General features: G+C 37.0%; 1 pseudogene; it reads left to right on the plus strand.

Moving 5' to 3' along the window:
* Positions 1–21,214, plus strand: part of LOC101276701 (14-3-3 protein zeta/delta-like) — a 53,954-nt pseudogene extending 32,740 nt beyond the window's left edge.
* Positions 21,215–21,513: the final 299 nt, after the last annotated feature.

Below are 21,513 nucleotides of genomic sequence, written 5' to 3' on the forward strand. Positions count from 1 at the left end.
CTTCAGGATTTTCATTCTTGAGAATCAAGCAATTCCTGAAGACTCAATTACAGCAGCTCTGTATGTAACTGTTGGGCTTGCTTACTAATTCAGAGAATAAGGCTATTTAATATGATACTGTAATTTAATTTATACCAATTTCAACACATAATTAAATATATTTTTCAGTACTTTCTCTAGCCTCAGAGGAAACGTGTTTTCTTTACACTTATATCCTCCAATGAATTAGTTCTCAGCCTCAGCCTCAACAAAAATGATTGAGAAGAGAAATAGGGAATGGAGAGGTTGTTTGATTTTCTTCCCCAGAAAGTGTTTTGAAGTCAAATAAGTATTTTTATTACATTACATGGTTCCTTTATGCACTTGTAATCTCCCCAAAATAAAGCATATTGTTTAATTAACTATATAATTATATTATGCAAGATCAAAATGTTCATGAAATACCATTATGACCACCTAGGTATATCATTATTCAAGGTAGTGTCTAGGTACTATAGAAAAAGGGATGATTTTGATATAAGCACAGTTCTCAAGGAGGTTTGAAGAGAATTAACAAAAGTTATGGTGAAATAGGTGGCACCAGTTAAAATGGAGAGAGGTGGACAGAGGCAAGGAAGTATTTTTTGGAGATAATTGTACCTAAGACTTTGCCCCTTTTAAAGTCTTAAAATATGGGCAAAAGTTAGTCAGGTCATCTTAGTTTTTGGAGCCACCAAAAGCAGAGTCTGAGACTGAGCCTAATGAGCAGGTAGATTGTTTGGAAATTGATCCTAAGCAGCATAAGGGAAGGTGGGGGCAAAAAAAGGAAGGAGGGAAAGCCAAGATATCTATGTGTTTTGGGGAAGGTCACCAAGACTGGGATGGGTGCTTGATTATGTGGAACATTCTCAGGAAATGTAGACAGTAGTCTCAAAACAATCCACTCAGAGGATGAAAGGGAAACATTTATTTATGTCCCCTGTTTAGTCAAGAATGACCCCACAGGCATCAACTTCCCCGGTATTCACACATCACATGGCTACACGCACATTTCCACAAGCATCTCACACCACAATAGCATAGAAACCCATGGCAGGATATGAAATGTACACATACAGGTCCACACCTGTGTGCAACTCTTTGAAGCCAGCACAAAACTATTCACATATAGTGTCTGAAGTCAGAAGTGAAGCCAAGAGGATATAAAGCAACACATAAGAAATACCTCATTCACAGGTCAAAGGAAGAATGGTAGCAGATACATAATGAAAAACAATACAGTCTGTGTGTGGGCCGAGACTAATAAGAATGATATTGCAGCAGTAGTATTCATGTGAAGCAAGGTAGGGTGAGACAAGAGATTGGAGAAGGAGATGAAGCTTTAAATGCCATGTTAAGAAACTTGGAATTAATTCTATAATTAATGGGAAATAATTTAAAGGAATGTACTCACAAAGGTTTCAATCTGTAATAATGCTGTTGATAAAAAATAATGTTTGAAAGCAGTAAGTGAAATGGGAGGAAGAAAAGAATTATTTGAAAGGTGGGATTTTTGCTCCAGGAAATGATGTACTATATTATTGTTTCTAAACTGGGGCAATTTTGCCTCCCAATGGACATTTGGCAATGACTAGACACATTTTGTTTGTAGCAATTGGGAGGATGTTACCATATGGGTAGAGGATGACGATGCTGCTAGATAGGCAACACACAGTACAGCCTCTGATAAAAAAGAACTATCCAGCCCTCAATGTCAGTAGTACCAAGGTGGACAAACTACCTCAGTATCCGCAGTTCCCAACATCAGTTGATTGAATCCACGGATGCTGCAGAACCCACAGATATGGAAGGCCTATTGTACTTAAGGCCTATTGTATATAAAATTGTACATTTTATATAAGGGACTTGCCCATCCTCAGATTCTGGTATCTGTAGTCAATCCCAGCTGGATATCAAGGGATGACTGTGCTTTGGTTCAGCTAAAGATGTATGTATGTATATACATATATAGAGATTGAAGGCATTGAAGAAATAAAGCAGTAAGGAACTGTCAGAGCAAGATGAGCAGCATAAGAAAATCCAGAGACAGTAGGATTTTTATTGTGAAAGTGTTGAAATAAATTTGGTGAGAACATATATCTTAATAATGATGAGGGGCTTTCCTGCTGCAGCAGTGGTTAAGAGTCCACCTGCCGATGCAGGGGACACGGGTTCGTGCCCCGGTCCAGGAAGATCCCACATGGCGTGGAGCAGCTGGGCCCGTGAGCCATGGCCGCTGAGCCTGCCCGTCCGGAGCCTGTGCTCCGCAACGGGTGAGGCCACAACAGTGAGAGGCCCGCGTACCGCAAAAAAAAAAAATAAATAAATAAATAATGATGAGTTTTTCACCCCATGAACATGATACAGCTCTCAATTTAGGCTTTTAAAAATCTGTTAGCAATTATTTGTTGTTTTCAGTACAGAAGTTTTTGATGTATTTTTAGAACTATCTTCCTAAGTCTTTTAGGTTTTATAATGCTCTTATAAATATTATTTTACCTTCCAATTGTTTGTTTTTAGCATATAAATAAAATTGACTATCAAAACTGATCTTACTAAATTCACTTATTAATTCTAGAATTTAAAATTTTGTAAATTTAATTTTCTCTGGTGGATTTTTAAATAATCTTATATTTGGGTAACTGAAAGCACTCTGTTGTACCCTAAAACTACTCACTCTGACTGTCCAGTAATTTTCAAACATTTTTAGTGGCAAAAACTTTTAGTAAAATGAAATTTTAACTGAAAGCCCAACAAATGTATCAGATAAATCAGAGGTTTCTCTGGCTGAAGCTGGCGTGAGGAGCTTGTATGGGGTTGGGGAAACAAAATCTTGCCTGATTAACCCAGTGACCCCCCACGTGGATTGTGTGGGAACTCGATGGAGCCCCAAGGGCTCCATGGAACATAGCTAGCAAATTGATGCAGGTTCTGGGGGCTCTACATTTCTAATTAAAATTTGAACTTCAGAAAGTTGTCAAATTTCTATATTTCCTGAATAAAACATTTTTATTGAAAGAGAATGTGATGTAAACAAAGAGAGAGAAGCTTAACTCTGCATAGGAGACTGACCATTTTGAAAACATGAAGCTGAAGCAGGACCCCGCAAGGCCTTCCCAGGGATAGAACCCCTTTTTCCCCTGCCTCTTGTTTATAGAAAAGCTTTAGTCTCCTAGGCCTTCTTCGAGTTCCAAAGAGCAAATTTAATCAGAGAAGTGAGAAAATGCAGAAACGAAGGAAAAACAAGCAAGATAAAATAATAATAGTTTAGCCATAAAACAAAGTTAAGGACTTTTAGTTCCTCCTCAAGGGCTGTAGATAAGATTCTGAGCCACATCTTTGAGTTGTTGTGCAGATACTAAAACCCCCACCAGGGGGCGTCCAGTAGTTAAGACTGCGCTTCCAACGCAGGGGGCTCGGGTTCAATCCCTGGTCAGGAACTAAGATCCCACATGCTGCAGGGTGCGGCCAAAAGAAAGGAGCAAACATATGAAACCCCCACCAGGTGGAAGAAGGTAATTGCACCCGATGACAAGCACATAGACTCCAGATTGGCTGGTACCAGAAGGTCGATGAAGTCCCAAAACACCATCAGGTTACCTCACCACCAAGCAATCAGATGATTATCCACAGCTGATAAGGCACCCTATAACCCTCACCGTTCATGTTGCCTTTAAAAACCCTTCCCTGAAAGCCGTCAAGGAGTTCAGATCTTTTGAGCATGAGCTACTCATTCTCCTCTCTTGGCCCCATGTTGGACACCTTGCATTAAACCTGGTGTCAGCAGATTGGCTTTGCTGCCTATTGGGTGAGCAAACCTAAGTTTGGTTCCATAACAAACATAAGAAAATATTTATAAGGAAAGTGGAGTCACTGAGTATAGGCGAAAGTCAGAATGGGAATCAGAGATCGTTTATGATCCCAGGAAAATCCAAATTTCAAATTAAAGACACGGAAAAGCAAAGGAAATACGAAGGGAACACACACACACACACACACACACACACACACACACACACACCTCTATGCCTAGAAAGACTGTAGCAGAAGTGTTACCCATGCTATGAAGCCCAGGCATAGAAACTGTTTTTAATCATACAGGCTAGTTGTTCTTTATCAACCACAAAGCCCCCCAACAAAACCAGACTGAACAGGCTAGATCCAAGACAGCAGGCAAAGCAGGCTAAAGGTCATTGCTTTCCTGCCCTGATTTATCTCTGTGTTGGTTTCCAAGTACCTGGTGTTTGGCAGAGTTGTTTGGCGGCTGTACTTTGAGAGATATGCAGTGGTCAACCGTCTGGAACCAGCTCTGACTTGACCACGGGAAGGCGCCTGCGCGGATGAAACCTGGCGGTATCGAGAGTTACCTTTGCTTCATTACTGTGCCAAGATCTCTGCCCAAAGCCGGGATTTGTACTGTGCTAGGCACAATTCATGCCCAGTGGAATGCAAGGGAGCCTGAAGGACTGCGCATGCCTTGGCTGTTCCTAGAACTCTCCGCCCTTTTCCCCAGTTTCTGAAGATGCAGCTGCCTCTTACCCCTTAAAAGTCCCCCACTTTCCTCCCTTTGTGAAGAAGGTGCCTTTAGGGCGTGAGTTCCCCTTCTCCATTCTCTGGCCATTAAATAAAAGCCTGTCTTGCTTGAACCAAACTCAGTTTTGTTACTGGCAGCGTGAACCTGGGGGTGCGGGGGGAGAGCACCCTGACCCACCAGGGGGCTTCGGGTTAGTTTAGGCCCTGAGAGAGGAGGCTTTGCATCTAAATTGGTAATAGAAGCTTTTGAATTAAACGGTAAAAATTTGAATCCTCGCTCAAATTGATATTACTGTGTGACCTTGGCCAATCACCTCAAACTCTCTGTTAATTGGTTTATCTATAAAATCAGTTTTTTTGAGGTTAAGTAAAACACTTCCGATTGTGTCTGAAATCAGTAAGAGCTTAATTACTGGTTTCTTTATAGAAAAGGCGTTTCCCCAGATTTAGCATTATTCTACATCAGGCTACCTTTCCCCAAACTGTTGATATAAAAACTAAACGGTAACAGTGACCTTGTATATATTTGATTTTCAGAAATTATGCCATAATAGCAAGAGCATTCATGCCATATAAAAAATTCAATTCCAGGTAGATTTAAAACCTGCAGTGACCATGAAGAAAAATATTAATAAATTCAACTATGTGAAAATTACAATCATAATTTTGCCATCTTCAAAAGACACCATTAAAAAAAAAAAGCGAAGAGCCATAGGATGGAAGGAGGTATTTGCAATACGTGTAGCTGATAAAGGACTCTTAACCAGATTATTTCTGGTAAGGAAGAAAATGCATAAAAAAATCAGACAACCAATAGAAAAATAGGTTAAAGATTTAAAGGAGTATTTCACAAAAAAGAAACCCAAATTACTAACAAACATAGGCAAAAGCACTAAACTTTAGAAGTCAGGAAAATGCTAAATCGTAACATTTTTCTTAATACTAAGATGTGTTGACGAGCATGTAGAAGCTGCAAGAATTTTCATATATGGCTAGAGGGATTGTAAACCGGTGCAATCTCTTTGGTAAACAATATACCATAATCTAGAAATATTGAAGATGTATTTATTCCCTTTGATTCAGAAATTTCACCCCATGCATAGGTCATAGAGATAAAAATACTTATTTGCAATAGGTACAAGACCGTTTAGAGCACAATTGTTCATAGTTGTCAAATACTGGAAACAATCCAAATGCCCAACAATATGAGAATGGGAAATACATAGGGGGTATATAAATAGAGCAGATCTCAGAGATAGCAACGTTAGTGTATCTAAAAGACATCATGTTGAACAAAAGAAAGTAACAAAAGATTATAGATACTGTGTTTATATGAAGTTCTAAAAAAGGCACAATGAAACTATGTTTAAAAACGTGATGAAACCCAACATCAAGCCTTCCCCACCAAGAGAATGGAAACTCCTCACCCAGCAAGCCTCAGCTGGAGTCAAAAGTTGGAGTCTTTCCCATGAAGTGTACAAGCACATGTGTGCCCAGCTGCCCTCTGGCTCTGCAGGCATCTACTCATGTAACACACACGTTTATTGCCAGCATATTTGCACATGCAAACCCCTCATACCTACTTGAACTATTTGAAAGATACTAGCAGGGTATCTTTCATTTTTAGCATTGAAAAAATATTTATACATTTTTTCCTTTGTAGCAAAGCTACATAGGAACTCAAGAAAACAATTATAAATGAATTAGGAAAGTAGGTGCCTCTGGGGCTAAATGAGGGATCTGTGCTTTGTAAGGCGTATCAGCCAGGGTCCAAAACAACTCTAACAGAGGAATAGTTACAAACATGTAACTAGAATTCTGAAGAAAACTGTAGGGCTAAGGGAGGTGTACAGGAAGACAAACTTGGAAGGGGATGCCCCTCCCCAAGACTGGAGTTCAGACTTCATTCAGAAAGTGTAGTTGGAGCCCACAGCATGGTGAAGTTCACTGAGTTGTCCAGGACAACGTTGGTTCACAGTCAGTCACTGGGCAAGCAGGACACACCCCTCTGGGGTGCAAGAGGGCAGAGGATGGCTAGTAGACACAGAGGGAGTTGGGACACCACGTTGAGAACCCAGCATCAGCAAGGCAGCACCTATGTACAGACCATAATAAACACACCAGGAGAAAGATCCCAGTCAGCACCCTGGAATCAGAAAGAGAAGCCCCTTCCTCCCACAAGGTCCCTCTAGGGCCCTGTACCGAAAATGCTTAATATTGCGCTGACAGCAAAGAAGAAAAGTGCTTAAAGCTCCATCATCTCAAAGCAGATAAAAAAAAAAGGTGGGTTTTGGGGGCTTCCCTGGTGGCGCAGTGGTTGAGAGTCTGCCTGCCAATGCAGGGGATGCGGGTTTGTGCCCCGGTTCAGGAGGATCCCACATGCCAGGAAGCGGCTGGGCCCGTGAGCCATGGCCTGCGCGTCCGGAGCCTGTGCTCTGCAGCGGGAGAGGCCACGGCAGTGAGAGGCCCGCGTACCGCACAAAAAAAAAAAAAAAAAAAGAGTCATGTACCACAATGTTCATTGCAACTCTATTTACAATAGCCTGGACGTGGAAGCAACGTAAGTGTCCATCAACTGATGAATGGATGAAAAAGACGTGGCACATATATACAATGAAATATTACTCAGCCATTAAAAGAAACGAAATTGTTATTTGTAGTGAGGTGGATGCACCTAGAGTCTGTCATACAGAGTGAAGTAAGTCAGAAAGAGAAAAACAAATACTGTATGCTAACACATATATGTGGAATCTAAAAAAAAAAAAAAATGGTCATGAAGAACCTAGGGGCAAGACAGGAATAAAGACACAGAACTACTGGAGAATGGACTTGAGGATATGGAGAAGGGGAAGGGTAAGCTGTGACAAAGTGAGAGAGTGGCATGGACATATATACACTACCAAATGTAAAATAGCTAGCTAGTGGGGAGTAGCTGCATAGCACAGGGAGATCAGCTCGGTGCTTTGTGACCACCTAGAGGGGTGGGATAGGGAGTGTGGGAGGGAGGGAGATTCAAGAGGGAAGAGATATGGGAACATCTGTATATGTATAACTGATTCACTTTGTTATAAAGCAGAAACTAACACATCTTTGTAAAGCAATTATACTCCAATAAAGATGTTAAAATAAATAAATAAATACAAATAGATAACAACAACAACAACAAAAAACAATAGATAACAATTCCAAATGTTGGTGAAGATGTAGAGCAACTGGAACTCTCACACATTGTTGATGGAACTATACACTGGAAAAATGCTTGACAGTATCTACTAAAGCTAAGCATATACACATTCTTGATCCAGGTATTCCATTCCTTGGTAGAAACTCTATAGAAATGTATAAGTGTATGTCCCGAGAGACATACACAGGAATGTTTACAATGGCACTGTCATAATATCCCCAAATTGGAAGCTACCCAACAATCTAATAGTAGACTGGATAAATAAATAGTTGTATATGTGTACAATAAATACTATTTAGCAGTGAGGATGAACAAATTATAACTGTATACAACAACATGGATAAACCTAATGGACAGTAAAAGAAACTAGACCCGAAAGAGTGCAAATGTTATGATGTTACTGATAAAATTTTCCAAAACAGACAAACTTAGCCTATGGTGTCAGAAGTCAGGAGAGTGGTTACTCTTAGAGGCTTAATAACTATAAGGGGAAAAAAGAGGGCTTCTGGGATCTGGACAGTGCTTTGTTTTTAATCTGGGTGATGGTCACATGGGTTTGTTCACTTTATAAAATTTATTCTGATACATGCTTTTATTCTACACTTTTTGAAGATATATTTAAATTAAAAGTTTGCATCAAAATCTATATTCATATAGAAAGAGGAGCTGCCATTAGCTAGATTAAGATAACTGTCTTAGACTGAGATCAGTATCAACACCCCAGTGTGTATTAAATTCTTCTGTTAGACGCAATTGATTTCTACATTTGTGACTATCAAACTACTGAACAAATATTACTTAAATGCTTAATTGCTATGTTAGTGGTAAAAACTTAAGTTGAAGATATGATATGATCCCCAACTTCATTTTACAAAAATACTTTGTATTTACAAAGTATATACTTTGTATTTACAAAGTAGTACAGTCAGTTTGGGGAGATAAGATTAAAGACAAAATTAGCAAATAGAATTTGAAGTCTAAACTCCTCTTGAATCCCGGGAGTTTTCAGCTGATTGAGTTTGGGAAATTGCTCCAGCCACCAAGATATCCTTTGAGGATCACATTTTCTGCTTGCAGAATATGATGTTTATTTTTAAGGTTTTTTGCATCTATGTTTACGAGGAATATTGACTTATAGTTTTCTTGTAATATCTTTGAATAACAGTGGCCTCATAACCTAGGAAATATTTATCCTTCAAATATCTGGAGGAGTTTTTGTAGCATGGTACAAACATTTGATAGAATTAGTAAGTGAAGACATCTCACTTGGAATGTTCTTTGTGCATAGGTTATCTTTAATAGATAGTGGACTATTTAAGTTATCTAATTATTGTTTTTCCAGTTTTATTGAAAAATAATTGACATATATCACTGTAAAAGTTTAAGGTATACAGAATGATCGTTTGATTTATATAAATTGTGAAATGGTTACCACAATGGATTCAGTTAACATTTATCTTCTCATATAGATAACAATAAAAAGAAAAGAAAGAAAAAAAAGGAAAACAAACAAAAAAGCACGTATTTATTTTTAAAGCAATATTACTATCAAAACGTACAAAGAGGGGCTTCCCAGGTGGCACAGTGGTTGAGAGTCCGCCTGCCGATGCAGGGAACACGGGTTCGTGCCCCAGTCCAGGAAGATCCCACATGCCGCAGAGCGGCTAGGCCTGTGAGCCATGGCTGCTGAGCCTGCGCGTCTGGAGCCTGTGCTCCGCAACGGGAGAGGCCACAACAGTGAGAGGCCCGCACACCACAAAAAAAAAAAAAAAAAAAAAAGTACCAAGAGCTAAAAAGTCTGTTATTCTTCTACTAATTGAGAATCAAGAGCATGTACACAGTGATTTACTCAAAAGTAAATGTTTCTTCTCTTATTGTTTGAAGGTATATTTTTCAAACAGAAAGTGACAGAAATTATCGAGTCTATTTTTAATTTATAAATATGGACATATTAATGCCAGAAATGTTAATGTTTTCAGTTAGTGAATTCCAGGGTCAGAAGTAGAATCCAAGTCTCTTTGCAACTAGAGATTATCATGCTAAGTGAAGTAAGTCAGAAAGAGAAAGACAAATACCATATGATATCACTTATACGTGAAATCTAAAATACGACACAAATGAACTACCTATGAAACAGAAACAGAATCACGAACATAAAGAACACACTGGTGGTTGCCAACGGAGAGAGTTTGGAGGAGGGATGGAGTGGGAGGTTGGGGTTAGCAGATGTAAGCTTTTATATATAGACTAGATAAACAACAACATCCTACTGTACAGCACAGAGAACTATACTCAATGTACTATGATAAAACATAATGGAAAAGAATATAAAAAAGAGTGTATATATATGTATAACTGAATCATATGCTGTACAGCAGTAATTAACACAACATTGTAAATCAACTATACTTCAAAAAAAATTTTTTTTTAATTTTTTAAAATCCAAGTCTCCTTACATACAATTCATGGTTATCCTTAAATGGTACACATAGGACCTTAACAAATCCCCTAAGTTTGCAGAAAATCTATGAGTGTGAATGGAGGCAGTGGCTATGGTCTACTTTCTTTTTTACTCATTTGATTTCTCCTCTTTTGAGTGGGTTGGAAGCTGAGATTTATTACCAATTGGTAGCCTCTGGTAGTGTGAAAGGAGGATGAGCCTGCCATGGTGGAATAAAAAATGTAAAGTGTGATAAGATGTAATGAAGTGAAATAAAATCTCTGCTCAAAGCCCAAATAAAACTGTCAGTGTTTGGATACTGCAGCCTGTTAGGCTGGGCTTAGATAAGAGCAAGTGGGATCAGTGCAGTCTTGAGTGAGCATGCTATAACTTAATTTCTGAAACCACATATACTAATAGTTTGATATAAAGAATGAAAGGCAACATAACATGCTTCTCATAATGATATTTAATCTTGGTTCAAATCCAGTTTAAAGCAAATATTTGAAGCAAAGTTTGTGCCTGTCCTATAATTACTTACAAATGTACATACTAAATTCTGATCTCATTCTACCATAGAGTTCATTAATAGGTTAATGAAATGCACTCACAGACAATAATTACTATATTCCCATTGAAAATCAAGCATAGGTTATTTGAGTGACTTGGGCAGAAAAAGTCTTTCTTACTAAAATCAGAAACCCTGAGTCCTCAGTTAACTTCTGACTTGTATAGGAGTTGAAATAGCTCTGACATCCTCCATTACCTGTGGAATGTAAAATGCAGCCATTCAGCAGCTGGATGACAGTGACAAAGTGCAGGCTAATGGTGATCACCCTCTGCACTGACCCTGATGTACCTGGCCTTTTCAAAACAGGGAGGCTAATGTCTAACAAGTCATGTAAAAGTCACTGTGAATGAAACTTAAAGTAAATGCAACCTAGCGTCCTTTGCATTTCAGTGTTCCCTGAAATATCACCACTTTAAGTTCAGTGTCAAAGCCAAAAGGCAAAACTTCTGGATAAGTTTTGAAATAGGTGTTAACTTAACCAGAAAACAATCCAGTAAAAAGGAGTTGATTCACTTGCCATCACCTGATAGTTCTAGAACTCAGTTTTTGCTTTGGTAATCAAGGTGCTGGAATTGGATTTAAGATACTTTCCTTAAAATTGGAATTTAATTATTTTCAGTCAAAAGCTAAAACAGTGGTTTATGAAAATATAAATTAGTTTCATCATAGAAAATCCTGGAAATGGGAGACTTACTTTTAGAATACCAGATATTTTTGCATATATTATTTGCAAAATGAGTATACGTAATCTTACCAAGTAAATATATTTAAATTTTTTTCTCATTTTACCAACATGGCAACTGAAGTTCAGAAAAGTAAAAGAACTGTTCAAAGTCATAAATTCAGTAAATGGTGGCTCATAATAAAACCCCAGATTTGTTTATGATGTTTTGTTTTAAATATATAACACAACTCCTGGTGCAAAGTGAGATATTCTGTTAATCGCTATTTTAGAGCAGTAAAAAATGCATAGTATATATGTTCAACTGTCTAGTTTAACCTGTCTGTATATTCTTCTTTAATAGAATACTGGATCTGCATCACCCTTCTAAGCCTGGAAGGGGAGGTGGAAGGAGGCAGGGGAATCAGAGATGTTGTACTATAGAAAAAAGGTGATCAAAAATGGCATATAAAATTAGTAAATCAGAATTTCGGTGATCTGAAGACCAAGGCACAGCACCCTAAGAAGATAAAACTAGGAGAAAAAGGTTAGGATTTGAGAAAGGAAATAGAATGCTTCCTCAGCTTGGTCTTAATCAGCCTAAGGGCTTTAAGTTGTGATTTGTGTCTTTCTGCTTCCTTCTTTTAGAGACATCTTAAATATTTAAAAGCCTTGTGATTCTCCTTTAACCAAAAACTTCAATATAGAAAGGCTAAGGCTTGATCTTTCAATAATTGTAAATTATGGTTTGTGGCCCTATTTTTTCTAGCTTTATTAAGATATAATTGACAAATAAAAATTATATGTATTTAAGCTGTACAGTTGATGTTTTGATATATGCACACATTGTGTAATGATTACCACATATCCATTATCTCACCTAGTTATGTGTGTGTGCGTGTGTGTGTGTGTGTGGTAAGAACACTTAAGATACAATCTCCTAGAAAATTTCAAGCACACAACACAGTATTATTAACTATAATCACCATGCTGTGCGTTAGATCCCCAGAAGACCCTGTTTTCATAGAAAAGGCCATCACTGAATTGCCTGTAGGACAGTTTGACTTAAATAAGAAGAGTAAACCTTGAAGCTTCTGGTCCTGACTGGCAATGAGATTCAACTAATTAAACAAAGAAGCAAAACTAAGACTAAGAATGTAATTGTGTAATCTATAGCTATATATCAGCAGTGACCAACTAACTGTCGAAGAGAGATCATATAGATTCAGAAAATAATCAATTTAATATCAGGATGTGAGCTTCTTAGAAAGCTGCCTCCCTCTTGCTACTTCTCTAATAGGAAAAAAAATTGTTTTCTCATTGTAATTATTTTGCACAATAAAATAGGTAGTGCAAGTTGTATAAACATACCCTTTCCTCTTGGGACTCAATGAAGTAAAATACAATTAATGTGTTTTTGTTGCTGTTTCTGGGTGTTGGTGATTTTTATTGTAGTTGGAAGTATATAGTTTGGATGTTTATAAGTGAACATTTATCATTTTTTTTAAAAGATACATTTTTAAGACTACTTTCATTTGTAAATATCATTTTAAATGACTTTGTTTTCCATAAATTGGTTCTTATGCCAAAAAAATGCTGACTAAGGGTATATATAACTGAGTCATGTATAATCAGCATTACTCTCTTAAGTAGACCATATAGGATGGTAGGACATTCCAGATCTGGATAATAAACTTATTCTGTTTAGTGATGGTAATATATCAGCATCATCTGGAAAGTCCCAACACTCTAAAATTTCTTGTAATATTCCCTAACCCTTGGTCAATACTCTTTTTCTTTAGAATCACAGATACTGGTATGGAAGAAAACCTTCTGGTTATATCATGATATACAAGAACATGTTCCAAGCTGTTTTTGTTTGGGAGGGGAATGCTTGTATTGTTCTGTTTAGTTTAATTTAGCTTACTTTAATTTAGTTCAGTTTTGTTTTTAACTGAAAAGAAGGAAAATACATAGATGCCATTCCAAAATTGCACAGGGAACAAAAATAGAGAGAGATAAGAAGTGCCTGTCAAATGGAGATCTGAGTGATCTGAGTAAATCACCAGGCCCAGCCTACCACATTTTCTTCTGCTTGACAAGAATAGACAGAGTATTAGTGAGAATGATCAGAGTTACACTCAGGGCTGGTGATACCTCTTCAAGAAAGAAAAATAAGCTTGTTCTTTCTTCAGTTAATCATTTTCAGTTTGAGATATAGGTTTCCAAACACATACGAGTCCACTGAGAATCTATTTCTACAGGTTATTTTCTAAAGTGAGAAGGATCTTGAACCCAGCCTCTTTTAGGTAGAAAATTCGTCTTTCGGGACAAACTGGTTGAACAAAATCTCACTACATAAACATTTTCTTGGAACAAAAATATTTTAAAATACATTCTTTATAGCTGTCATATGTTGAGCTCTAAAAGTGCCTGCATATATTAATTCATTAAACACTATAAAGATATAAAAACCTTTCAAAAATTTATTGTTCTTACAATTATTCTCTTGATATTACAAATGAGGAAAACAGGGCATAGAAAAGTTGTCACATTCTCAATGTCAAATAGCTACTAAGTGAAGAGTTAGGTCTATCTGAGTCCTGAACTTGCACCTTCAGTGTTTGCCTTCTACTACCTCTCAAGCAAGAAGCATGGTCATGGATGTCAGTACAGGAAACAATCTGGATGATATCTGAGAACTAATTAATGGGTTGGAGCCATAGTATAATTGTCTCTATTAATCGGCAGTGTCAGAGAAATTATAGTGTTTGCTATGTGGATTTCTTAGGAAATGATGTCTATATAATTGCATAAAGTCCAGACATTTTCAGAGAAACTAGCAATTTCAAGTTCCAACCATGTTCTCTATTCTTTGTATATTAGGGAAACTTCTATCTCCTATTTTTTTTTAAAAAAGGCTGTAGTTTAGGCTGGGATCAAGGATTATCCATCTGAATTTTTAGAGAAATAAGTGGAATCTAACCAATGAAAGATGGTTACATGAGTTGGCATTCTGACTTTCTTCTGCTTCAGACATTTGGCACATCAAGCTTCAGCTTCTATGCTGAATTCCAGCAAAGAGAGTATCTGACCCTTCCTTGCCCTTCCCTGTTCCTCCACCCCTGGTTCCACCTTACAGCTCCAGAGAACTAGGATTGGACATGACTTCTGTCTGCAAACAAATTATCCACTGTTTTTCTCAATACACTAATAGCAGATAGCAGCTGAAGAGTCATGTAATTTTCTTTGTATCTCTAATAAGTTTTCAAATATCAAGGAAATAATAACACATGTTCCTATCAAAGATATTCTAAACACATATCAATTCTCAGACATGCCAATAAAGTTTTATTTAAACTTTCTAAAAGGCATTGAGAGTGCATGGGCAGATGTGTTTCTTTTCAAAATTTTAAAGGATCTCAAGTGTCCAGACTAGGATCGATCATAATCCAACTGTACATTTGTGACCTTCCATTGTGTAGGTATATATTTACTAAATTTATGTGATTAGATTGTTTGTTTAGTTTAACATAATACATATTTGTGAACATACCACCCAGAATGAAGGTGATATTCTTTTTTGTCAATTTTACTGGAGTACAATTTATAGAAAAGAAAATGTACTCATTGTAAGTATACAGTTCAATGAATTTTGACAAATATGTAGACTTGGATAACCATTATCACAACCTAGACATAGAAGACCATCATCATCCCAAAGAGAGCTCCCTGATCCTCTTTTGCAAGGCAATACACCTCCCTCAGCTCCAGGCCCTGGCAACCACTTAGCTACTCTCTCACTGTAGTTTAGATGCTTTAAGAATTTCATGTAAATTGAATCACATAGTATGTACTTTTTTTCTGATTTATTTCATCAAAATTCTTTTGAAATTCAGTCATGTTGTTGCAGGTATCAACAGTTAATTTTTTTAGGTAGTATTCCATTACATGGATGTACTACAATTTATTTACTTGTTGGCAGACAGTTGGTTTGTTTCTGCTTTTTTGGCTATTCTAAATAAAATTTCTGTGAATATTTATGAACCAGTATTTGCACATTTTTCTTTTTTTCATTTCTCTTGGGTAAATACTTGGGAGTGAAATGGGTGGGCTGAAAAGTAAGTGCATTTATTTTTAGATAGCACAATGTGATGACTTAATATATGATAACATTGTGAAATAATTACCACAATCAAGTTAATTAACACATCCATAAACTCATATAGTTATCATTTTTTGTTTGTGCAATGAGAACACTTTAGATTTACTCTCTTAGCAAGTTTTAAGTATACAGTACTGTATAATTAACTATAATCACCAGGCTGTATATTAGATCCCCAGAGCTGATTCATCTTATAACTGAAAGTGTTTACCCTTTGACCAATATCTCCCCATTTCCCCCAACACCCAGCCTCTGGCCATCACCATTCTACTCACTGGTTCTATGAGTTTGACTTTTTTAGGCTCCACATATAAATGAGACCATACTGTATTTGTCTTTCCGTGTATGGCTTATTTCACTTAGGATAATGTCCCCCAGGTTCATTCATGTTGCAAAGAGAAGAATTTCCTTCTTTTTATGGGTGATTAATATTCTATTGTATATTTTATATATATATATATATACACATGTACATATGCATATATATACAAATACATATATGTATATTCACACACACACGCCACAGTTTCTTTATCTGTTGACAGACACTTAGGTTGTTTCCATACCTTAGCTATTGTGAATGATGCTGCAGTGAAATTAGGGGTACAGATATCTCTTCAAGACACTGATTTCATTTCCTTTGGATACATACCCAGAAGTGGGATTGCTGGGCCATGTGTAGTTATATTTTTGATTTTTGAGGAACTTCCATATTTTTTTCCCATTATGGCTGTACCAATTTACATTCCCACAAAAAGTGTACAAGAGTTTGCTTTTTTCCACACCCTCATCAATATTTATCTCCTGTCTTTTCGATAATAGCCATACTAACAGGTATGAGGAGATATCTCATTTGATTTGCATTTTCCTGATGATTAGTGATTTTCAGCACCTTTTCATATAACTGTTGGCCATGTGTATGTCTTATTTGGATAAATGTCTGTAAGGTCCTTTGCTCACTTTTTAACTATCGTTTAGTTTGCTATTGAATTATATGAGGTCCTTATATATTTTGGACTGTAACCTCTTATCAAAAATATACGATTTGCAAATATCTTCTCCCATGCCATACATTGCCTTTCCATTTTTCTGATTGTTTCCTTTGCTGTACAGAGGTTTTTAGCTTGATGTATTCCCACTTTTTAATTTTTGCTTTTCTTGTCTGCTTTTGGTGCCATATCAAAAAATATATATATATTGTTGCCAAGACCAGTGTCAAGGAGATTTTCCCCTATGTTTTCTTTAAGGAGTTCCATGGTTTCAGATCTTACATGTATGTCTTTAATCCATTTCAAGTTAATTTTTATTTACGGTGTAAGATTAGGTTTCAATTTCATTCTTTTGCATATGAGTATCCAGTTTTCCCAGCACCATATATTGAAGAGACCATACTTCCCCTATTGTGTATTCTTGAAACCTTTGTTGTTGGCTGTATACGTATGAGTTTATTTCTCGTCTCTCTATTTTGTTTCATTGGTCTATGTGTCTGTTTTTATGCCAGTGTCATACTGTTTTGATTCCTATATCTTTCTTTTATCAGTGTTTTATAGCAGTGGTTCCCAACCTTTTTGGCACCAGGTACCAGTTTCATGGAAGGCAATTTTTCCACAAGTGGGGGGGAATTGTTCAGGTGGTAATGCGAGCAATGGGGAGTGGCCAATGAAGTTTTGCTCACTCGCCTGCCCGTGGCTCACCTCCTGCGGCCCTGTTCCTAATAGGCCACAGACTGGTACCAGTCCGCAGCCTGGAGGTTAGGGACCCCTGTTTTAGAGTTTTCAGTTGTACAAATTTTCCACTTCCTTGGTTAAATGTATTCTTAAGTATTTTATTCTTTTTGATGCTATTGTAATTGGCATTGTATCCTTAATTTCTTTTTCAGATAGTTCATTGTTAGTGTATAAAAATGTAACTAATTTTTGTATATTAATTTTTTTTTCCTTCAACTTTACTGAATTCATTTATTAGTTGTAATAGTTTTTGGTTGGAGTCTCTGGCCAGAGCAATTAATCAATAAACAGAAATAAAATATATCTGATTCAGAAAGGAATAAGTTAAATTGTCTCTGCAGATGATACAATCTTTTACATAAACAAACACTAAAAGCAGATTTTTCATGGTAACTCATTTCTAGCTCTATGGCTTTTCCCCCTGTTTTTCTCCTATTTCTTTCATCCTTTTCACCCAAAGAAACTGTCACCTGATTCTTATGTTCATCATTCTCTTGCTTTCCATTTCATATGTTCTTTTTAACTATTTCATGTTTCCATAAAGTGTATATGATTTTAGTTTTTTTAACACTAGTAAGGAGGATATTGTACTATAATGTAATAATTTAGTATATTTTTTCACTAAATAGCATGCAATTAACAGTCATATACAGTGTTGCTATAATTTGTTCAATTTGAATGTTGTTCTATAGTCCATCATGTAAGTACACAATTAATTCATCTACCCTCTTGCCAATGAACATTTGAGTTTTTTCTATGGTTTTGCTATTATGAACAGTTTTGCTATGAACATTCTTGTACATGTCTTCTGATATATATATATATAAACATACATATAAACATATGTTTCTCTTGACTTTATATACAGGATTAGTATTACTAGTCTAAACTTACAAGGTAATACCATGGTGCTTTTAACACTTAGCACTCCTACCAGAAATGCATAAGAGATTTAAGGTGTATATCACTTCCAACACAGATGTTGACTTTAAAAAAAATGCATAAAGTGAGAGTTGCGAGTTAAGTTTTATTTGAGGCAAAATGAGGACTGCAGCCTGGGAGACAGGGCTTGAGATATCTCTGAGAAACTGCTCCAAGGAGGCGAAGGCGGCGGGGGGGCGGGGGGGCGGGGGGGTGGGGGGGTGTGGGGAGCCAGGCTATATAGAAATTTTGTAACAAAGGGCAGGTAGTCTGTACATCAAAAGATTATTGTTAATTAAAGAAAACCAGATATCTCAAGTTAAGGAATTGAGCGCTTTTCTACGTATGGGAAGATGCAAGAGTCTGGGCTCACTGAAATCATTCCTTTGATATGAACCTCAGCTATCTGGGGCCAGTATTCTGTGTTTTCACATCCTGTGTTTCCTGAGAGCTCACTGTAGGGAGTGGCTGCAGTCTGATGGCTGCTAGATGGCAGGTATTCTTTTCAGCCCTGAGTTTCCTCAGGGCTCACCAGCTCATGTTGGAGGGCTGCAATCGTTGATGACTGTGACATCCTTTGTTTACTGATATGGCCGGAAATATTCCATTTATCACAGGGTTCTTCCAAGCTTTTAAAATATCTGCTCGTTTAATGAGCGTTACACTGGTATCTTATAGCAGTCTTGATTTACATTGCCCTGACAATGGATGAAGTTCATTTATTAGCGATATGTATTTCCTCTGCTGTGAAATGCTTTTTCATGTCCTTTGCCCCATTGTTTTCTTTGAGTTGTAGCTTTACTTACTAATTTGTAGGAGTTCTTTAACTAGCCTTGATAAAATTTATTTGTTGGCTGTGTTTATTGCTGATAGCTTTTTCTCATTCATAACTTATGTTTCACTTAGGAGTATTTGTTGATGAACCAATTTTCTTAATTTTAATATTATCAAATATTGTCAATAATTTTTGTGCCTAAAATATGTTCACCAATATGTTCTACTAAGATGCTCACAGTTTTGTTTTTAATATTCAAATCCTTAATCTTTCTGGAAATGATTTTATTTTTGTGGATAGCCGGTTTTTCAGTTTCACTTATTGAATCCTCCCACCCTTCCTTACTGATGAGACAGGACATCTCTGACGTAGTTAAAGTTCTATGAATGGGTGAGTCTAGTTCTTGGTTCTCTATTCCATTGGCCAGTTTTCTATTCCTGTGCCAGCTTCATACTATCTTTATTACTATAGCTTACAAAAAGTTCTGATAATTGATATGAACAAACATACAATAAATTATTTACTTACACAATGAAATATGAAACAGTCAAAATGAATGAATGTGATAATATACATAAACCTAAACAATAAATTTTTAGTAAAAAGTCCTAAATTACTACAAATAGCATGGTATACTTTCTAATAAATTTTAAAAGAACTGAAAAGTATGTTACCAAACCAAACACATGTCAGTTTGCCCACACGCAGTAGAGCCAATCTACTGACACTGAGTTGTGGTGAAGGAAAGTGCAGTGTTTATTGCAGCGTGCCAAACTAGTAGTCCAGGGTAGCTAGTGTTCAAAATACCAGAAATCCCTGCTATGTTTCAGGAAAGTGTTTTTAAAGGCCAGGTGAGGGAGGGGAGTCCCAGGTTATGTAACCAGCATAGTCCTGTGATCGGTTGACGGTGAGGTAGCAGGGCAGTGCCACAGGGGCTAACGTTATCAATCCTTGGTCTCCAGGAGGCCTGCAGGCTATGTGCCCATGGTCATCAAGTAGTTAATGTTTTCCCTTTGGTGGGGGTTTTAGTAACTGTAAAACAACTCTCGAAATGTGCATCAGATACTGTTACCTAAATACTTAAGAGAGGAACTAAACCAGAGAATATGGGGGAGGGGTCTGTCCCAGGAAGGCCCAGTAGGGCCCTGCTTGGTTACAATTAAACTTGTATGGGTACATATAACAAAGAAAATAAATTATATGAAAAGAAAATGCATAAAACTGCTCTTCCTCAGGCTTATGATTCAACAATCCATGACTATAATTCACCACATTAAGATATTAAAAGAGAAAAACAATATGGTTATTTCAGTTAGGTGCAGGGAAAGTATTTGATAAAGTTCAACCTAAATTCATGTCTTAAAAAAGAAAACCTCTTAGTAATTCAGGAATAGATGAGAACATCATTAATCTGATAAAAGTATCTTTGAAAACAAAAAGTCAGACACTGCTGAGCCCCCATCCATCTTTCACCAGCCACTATGGACATAAACATCCAGTCATGAATGAAAATAAGCTGGATCAGAAACAAAACTGGCTGAGCAGGCTGAGCAGTATGATGTCACGTCAGCCTGCATGAAGTCTGTAACTAAGCAAGGAGCTGAATTATCCAATGGGGAGGGTAATCTTCTCTCAGTTCCTTACAAAAATGTTGTAAGAATTTGTAGGCCATTTTGGAGGGTCATCTCAAGTACTGAGTTAAAGACAGAAGATGCTGAACAAAACAACAGATGACTTGTGAAGAGAGGAGGTTGAGACCAAGGTTAGAGTACATCCGCAATGATGTACTGTCTCTTTTGGAAGAGTTCTTGATCCCAGTGCTGCACAAGCAGAGAGCAAACACTTCTATTTGAAAATGAAAGGTGACTGCTACCGTTACATGTCTGAGGTTGCCACTGGTGACAAGAAAGGGCTTGTGGATCAGTCACAACAAGCGTACCAAGAGGCTTTTGAAATCAGCAAAAAGGATATGTAATGGACTCCTCCTATCACATTGGATCTGTCCTTAATTTCCCTGTATTCTATTTTGAGATCTGAACTCCTCTGAGAAAGCCTGCTTTCTTTCAAAGACAACTTTGGATGAAACCATTGCTACATTAAGTGAAGAGTCATACAAAGACAGGAGGCTAATAATGCAGTGACTGAGAGACAACGTAACATTGTGCACATCGGATACCCAAGAAGACAAAGCCAACGCAGGAGAAAGTTGGGAAAATTAATCAGTCTTTCAACTTTTGTCTGCATCACCCTAAAATTTACAAAAGATCATTCTCATCCAACCTGTTTTTTATGCTTTGTGACAGTTTTATATTACTTCTATTTGAATTTCTTTCTCATGTGGTTTTTATGTTTAATACTAGAAGACAAGGGTCAGTTAGCATTTAGGGACTTACCTGTTTTCATTATGAGGTACTCAATATGGTGATGTGGAATTTTTATGCAAGTAATTAATGCTTGGCATAGTACTTTTGGTACATTTGGTACATTGTGGCTTGACAAGGGCCAGTGTGAAAACTGT

Source organism: Orcinus orca, chromosome 6 (genome assembly GCF_937001465.1).
Source record: "Orcinus orca chromosome 6, mOrcOrc1.1, whole genome shotgun sequence".
Lineage (NCBI taxonomy): Eukaryota > Metazoa > Chordata > Mammalia > Artiodactyla > Delphinidae > Orcinus > Orcinus orca.